This window comes from Eriocheir sinensis, chromosome 43 (assembly GCF_024679095.1).
Source record: "Eriocheir sinensis breed Jianghai 21 chromosome 43, ASM2467909v1, whole genome shotgun sequence".
Classification (NCBI taxonomy): domain Eukaryota; kingdom Metazoa; phylum Arthropoda; class Malacostraca; order Decapoda; family Varunidae; genus Eriocheir; species Eriocheir sinensis.
Window position 1 is genome coordinate 12,574,922 of NC_066551.1, and position 6,674 is coordinate 12,581,595.

Here is a 6,674-nt window from a genome sequence, read left to right on the forward strand (position 1 = left end):
ATGTGCAAGAAATAAAAATACAAGCAAATGTTACTGGAAGTTGACAGAGTGATGTTTCCTGTGATGTATTTCGTTTGTTGTGACTGGAATGAATAATTAGTTGCAAGATAATGTTCATACGTGACTGTGCTGTGTGTCATCCTCCCTCTGCCACCGTCCTATCTACCCCGTCACCACTAGCCCTCCCAAGGTCGCCTCATATCCTCGACCTTCATCCAGCCATCATTGTCACATCAGGTGAATTTTTAATATTTTTTTTACACTTCGGTGCTCAATATGTCTCTCTTGGGTGTTGTAATACTAAAAATTGTTTTCCAGCAGTTTTTTTTTTTTTTTTTTTTTTTTTTGCCATTTATTGCGCACCCAGGAGCTATTCCCGATTCCTAGTTGCGCAGTTTACGGGCTAGTATAGGATATACATTGTCTGGTCCTGGGCTTTAATTTGTTTCAAAGGATTTTAGAGTACTAAGGACCTCACTGGTAATTATTATAAAGTTAGGCGAGGCATGAATAGGATTTACATTAGTACTATTATTGTCGTTGGTGTTGGTGATAATGGCGGTAAGATGGCTTGTATTAAATACCGAGGAAAAATGATTGTTTAACAAGTTCTCAATGCGCTGGCTTTTGGTCACTATTTCGCCGTCGCTGTCAGTTAAGGGTCCAATTTCATTTCTGATCGCATATCTATTGTCAACTGAAGAAAGATTTCGGATTATTTAACAGTTGGCGACAATGTTTTCTTCACACATACGCTTTGCCTGACATACTAGTCTTTTCACTCGTCGCCTGGCTTTTTGATTAAGTATAATATTTTCTGGCCTGTTTTACACTTTCTTTAGCCTGTAAAACAAATATGTTTCTTTCACAGAATGTTCGATTTCGCTATTAAACTATGCAAGGTCAGAAACATGATAACGAATGCACCTTTGCCGTCGCGTACCCGCCGTACTCTTGCTACAGCTCTTTCGTCAGAAACAGTAAAACGAATTCACCTTTACCATCAGGATCCCGTCGTCTTCTCGCTCTTCTTGCCATAAATACTGAAACGAATCCACCTTGTCGCCAAGTTATAGTCGTGTTCTCTCTGTTCCACTAAAACGAACGCATCTTTGACATCATACGTTTTCACTCCCTTTCTTCAGAAAGAAAAGCATCGTGTTTTACAATCCAGTTGGTAACGAAAAAAAGAGTACCTTTAATTTCCAAGCACGCTCTTCAAATTACATTGAATTCAGAGTTACAGCGTCCCTCTTAACGGAAAAACAAGGTGATAAAGCCCGACGGACGTCCAGGAAATGAGCTCCATGCTCCTTCCTGCGTCCCCTCGTGCGTGGAACTGTTGGACCAACTCATGGATGCGTTGGACTCGGCTGCGGCGGCGGGGGTGATATCTCGGAGTGAGGCTGACGGGACGTGACGCCTGTGAGGAGGCGGAGGATGTTCGACGGACAGATAAAGATTAGAGTAGGTAGGCGGCAAAGAGGAAGAAATAATAATAGGGATGAGGAAAGAACTTATCCTAAAGAGACAGACAGACGAACATAAAGGCAAGCCCACAGTCAGGATAATGAGCATGCATTTACGTACAAGACACACATACAGAGATGGGAAGACACTGTCGCGTGTTGACATATATACCGAGAAACAGACCCTCTTTACCCTTTCTGTTCCCTCCTTTCCGTTTCTGTTCCCTCTTTACCCTTTCTGTTCCCTCCTTTCCCTTTCTGTTCTCTCCTTTCCCTTTCTGTTCTCTCCTTTACCTTTGTTCCCTCCTTTCCCTTTCTGTTCCCTCCTTTCCCTTTCTGTTCTCTCCTTTCCCTTTGTTCCCTCCTTTCCCTTTCTGTTCCCTCCTTTCCCTTTCTGTTCTCTCCTTTCCCTTTCTGTTCTCTCCTTTCCCTTTGTTCCCTCCTTTCCCTTTCTGTTCCCTCCTTTCCCTTTCTGTTCTCTCCTTTCCCTTTCTGTTCTCTCCTTTCCCTTTGTTCCCTCCTTTCCCTTTCTGTTCCCTCCTTTCCCTTTCTGTTCCCTCCTTTCCCTTTCTGTTCCCTCCTTTCCCTTTGCTCCCTCCTTACCCTTTCTGTTCCCTCCTTTCCCATTCTATTCCCTCCTTTCCCTTTCTGTTCCCTCCTTTCCCTTTGCTCCCTCCTTTCCCTTTCTGTTCCCTCCTTTCCCTTTGCTCCCTCCTTTCCCTTTCTGTTCCCTCCTTTCCCTTTCTCTTCCCTCCTTTCCCTTTCTATTCCCTCCTTTCACATTCTATTCCCTCCTTCCCCTTTCTGTTCCCTCCTTTCCCTTTGCTCCCTCCTTTCCCTTTCTGTTCCCTCCTTTCCCTTTCTGTTCTCTCCTTTCCCTTTGCTCCCTCCTTTCCCTTTCTGTTCCCTCCTTTCCCTTTCTGTTCCCTCCTTTCCCTTTCTGTTCCCTCCTTTCCCTTTCTGTTCCCTCCTTTCCCTTTCTGTTCTCTCCTTTCCCTTTCTGTTCTCTCCTTTCCCTTTCTGTTCCCTCCTTTCCCTTTCTGTTCCCTCCTTTCCGTTTCTGTTCCCTCTTTTCCCTTTCTCTTCCCTCCTTTCCCTTTCTGTTCCCTCCTTTCCCTTTCTGTTCCCGCCTTTCCCTTTCTGTTCTCTCCTTTCCCTTTGCTCCCTCCTTTCCCTTTCTGTTCCCTCCTTTCCCTTTCTGTTCCCTCCTTTCCCTTTCTGTTCCTTCCTTTCCCTTTGTGTTCCCTCCTTTCCCTTTCTGTTCCCTCCTTTCCCTTTCTGTTCCCTCCTTTCCCTTTGTTCCCTCCTTTCCCTCTCTGTTCCCTCTTTTCCCTTTCTGTTCCCTCCTTTCCCTTTCTGTTCCCTCTTTTCCCTTTCTGTTCCCTCTTTTCCCTCTTTTCCCTTTCTGTTCCCTCCTTTCCCTTTCTGTTCCCTCCTTTCCTTTTCTGTTCCCTCCTTTCCCTTTGTTCCCTCCTTTCCCTCTCTGTTCCCTCTTTTCCCTTTCTGTTCCCTCCTTTCCCTTTCTGTTCCCTCTTTTCCCTTTCTGTTCCCTCCTTTCCCTTTCTGTTCCCTCTTTTCCCTTTCTGTTCCCTCCTTTCCCTTTTCTTCTCCTCGATGAAGCGTGGTACACTGTCTCTGGCGGTCAATACGCGGCCATCAATCCCTTCATTGTGGATGGTGGGTTCTATCTGAGCGAGGAGTTAGCTTCCTATATCTCCCATTACTCACTCATTATATTTCTCTTTTTGTGTCTCCTCATTATTTTTGAAGGCGGGCTATGGGTTGTGTTGCCATAGCTAGGTCCCCAAGACTCCGTATCACTCCCTTTCTTCTCAGCAAGTGGCACCGCTGGTCTTGTTTTTGCTAGGTTATTTGTTAATCCTAAGTTGTGCCACGCAAGGTTATGGAGTGAATGATGGCGACAGATAACTTTAACATTTGGCACTCTGTCTGCGGTGCACTTTGACTTAGAAATACACTGTATGTATTATTTTAGCCTCTCCCTGCTTCTTCCTCTCCTTGCGTGGGCAGGGAATAAAGCGATTAGCAAGAAAGCCTCAGCAACAATTATTGTGATGGCATGACGAGGAATAGGATTAAAGAGGATGTGATTTGGTCAAGGCCCTCACCTCGTTGTTTGATGTGGAAGCTAGCTTTTGTTTGTTCAAGGTGGTTGAGAGAGAGAGAGAGAGAGAGAGAGAGAGAGAGAGAGAGAGAGAGACTGGTGAAAAGAGTGGTGTAAAATTTACCTAATTAGATGTACTCCCTTGAGTCGTAAATTATCATTCTCTCTCTCTCTCTCTCTCTCTCTCTCTCTCTCTCTCTCTCTCTCTCTCTCTCTCTCTCTCTCTCTAATTGATTTCAGAAAAGACAAAAAAGGTAAATAGGTATAACAACGAATTATATCAGAGTGAGAAAGAGAACTGTGTTTCCCATTACGTGTGCAATAATAATAGTAATAATAATAATAATAATAATAATAATAATAATAATAATAATAATAATAGTAATAATAATAATAATGATAATGATAAAAATAATAATAATAATAATAATAATAATGATGATAAAAACGGTGGTCGTAGTAGAAGTAGTATCAGTAGTAGTAATAGTAGTAGTGGTGGTAGCAGCAGCAGTAGTAGTAGTAGTAGTAGTAGTAGTAGTTGTTGTTTGTGTGTTTCACTCTACACAAACAATCATCTCAAAAGCAGTTGAACTCTGAAAGAATACTGAAAAGCACAGTGTGAGGTAGGTTGTAAATAGTTTAGGGTGAGGGAAAATAAAAAAAGGCGATCTGAAAGGTGAATGTGCTAGAAGTAAAAATGCAAGCAAATGTTACTGGAAGTTGACAGAGTGATGTTTCCTGTGATGTATCTCGTTTGTTGTAACTGGAATGAATAATTAGTTGCAAGATAATGTTCATACGTGACTATGCCGTGTGTCATCTTCCCTCTGCCACCGTCCTATCTACCCCGTCACCACTAGCCCTCCCAAGGTCGCCTCATATCCTCGACCTTCATCCAGCCATCATTGTCACATTAGGTGAATTTTTAATATTTTTTTTTACACCTGTGCTCAATATGTCTCTCTTGGGTGTTGTAATACTAAAAATTGTTTTCCAGCAGGTTTTTTTTGCCATTTATTGCGCACCCAGGAGCTATTCCCGAATCCTAGTTGCGCAGTTTACGGGCTAGTATAGGATATACATTGTCTGGTCCTGGGCTTTAATTTGTTTCAAAGGATTTTAGAGTACTAAGGACCTCACTGGTAATTATTATAAAGTTAGGCGAGGCATGAATAGGATTTACATTAGTACTATTATTGTCATTGGTGTTGGTGATAATGGCGGTAAGATGGCTTGTATTAAATACCGAGGAAAAATGATTGTTTAACAAGTTCTCAATGCGCTGGCTTTTGGTCACTATTTCGCCGTCGCTGTCAGTTAAGGGTCCAATTTCATTTCTGATCGCATATCTATTGTCAACTGAAGAAAGATTTCGGATTATTTAACAGTTGGCGACAATGTTTTCTTCACACATACGCTTTGCCTGACATACTAGTCTTTTCACTCGTCGCCTGGCTTTTTGATTAAGTATAATATTTTCTGGCCTGTTTTACACTTTCTTTAGCCTGTAAAACAAATATCTTTCTTTCACAGAATGTTCGATTTCGCTATTAAACTATGCAAGGTCAGAAACATGATAACGAATGCACCTTTGCCGTCGCGTACCCGCCGTACTCTTGCTACAGCTCTTTCGTCAGAAACAGTAAAACGAATTCACCTTTACCGTCAGGATCCCGTCGTCTTCTCGCTCTTCTTGCCATAAATACTGAAACGAATCCACCTTGTCGCCAAGTTATAGTCGTGTTCTCTCTGTTCCACTAAAACGAACGCATCTTTGACATCATACGTTTTCACTCCCTTTCTTCAGAAAGAAAAGCATCGTGTTTTACAATCCAGTTGGTAACGAAAAAAAGAGTACCTTTAATTTTCAAGCACGCTCTTCAAATTACATTGAATTCAGAGTTACAGCGTCCCTCTTAACGGCAAAACAAGGTGATAAAGCCCGACGGACGTCCAGGAAATGAGCTCCATACTCCTTCCTGCGTCCCCTCGTGCGTGGAACTGTTGGACCAACTCATGGACGCGTTGGACTCGGCTGCGGCGGCGGGGGTGGTATCTCGGAGTGAGGCTGACGGGACGTGACGCCTGTGAGGAGGCGGAGGATGTTCGACGGACAGATAAAGATTAGAGTAGGTAGGCGGCAAAGAGGAAGAAATAATAATAGGGATGAGGAAAGAACTTATCCTAAAGAGACAGACAGACGAACATAAAGGCAAGCCCACAGTCAGGATAATGAGCATGCATTTACGTACAAGACACACATACAGAGATGGGAAGACACTGTCGCATGTTGACATATATACCGAGAAACAGACTTACAGACACAAAAAGAGGCAGGCAGACAAACAAGTAGGTAGAGAAGGAGGCAGGCTGGGGGACAAGCAAGCAGACAAAATCAAACACAGGCAGAAGACGAAGAATCATATCTGTAGGATGTCTCCCACAAGAAGACGCTTGTCGGTTGTATGTCATTACTTTTGCAGTTGAAGGTCATAGAGAAAAAAAAGCATCAATATTTAAATAGTTTAGCCTATGTAGATTTTATATGAAAACCATTTTGCGTTTCACCGTTGCTGAAAAAAAATGTCGAATGCTGAAAATAAATATAAAATATTGCCCCATCAGTTTCGTTTGACGGCCTCGTTGAAACAGTTCGGCAAACGAATATATTTTCCTGCCCGACGTGTGGCTACGGACATGCCCGCCTCGACACATTCCACATATACCATCGATGATGTTCTTTTTCTGCTTTGCATCCTTGTGCGCTTTTTTTAATATTTTACTGAAGCTGAATAAAACTGAAAAATTTACGTGTTTTAGCTTTTATTATATATTTTTTCATTGCACGAGAACTTAAACAATAATCAGTTCTAGGGAAAATAAACATTGGTATCCAGAAAGTCTCGCTGGCCCAGTGTCCCGGGTTAATGGATTCTCACCCACCACCGGCTCAAGGGCCAGTAATACAGAGATGAACACCGCGGCCACGCACAGATATTATCTTATGATACCAACTTTGCGTCTTCCTTACACACTTCAATCCCCAAGTTCTTAACATTTCTGCCACTGTACTCTTTCAG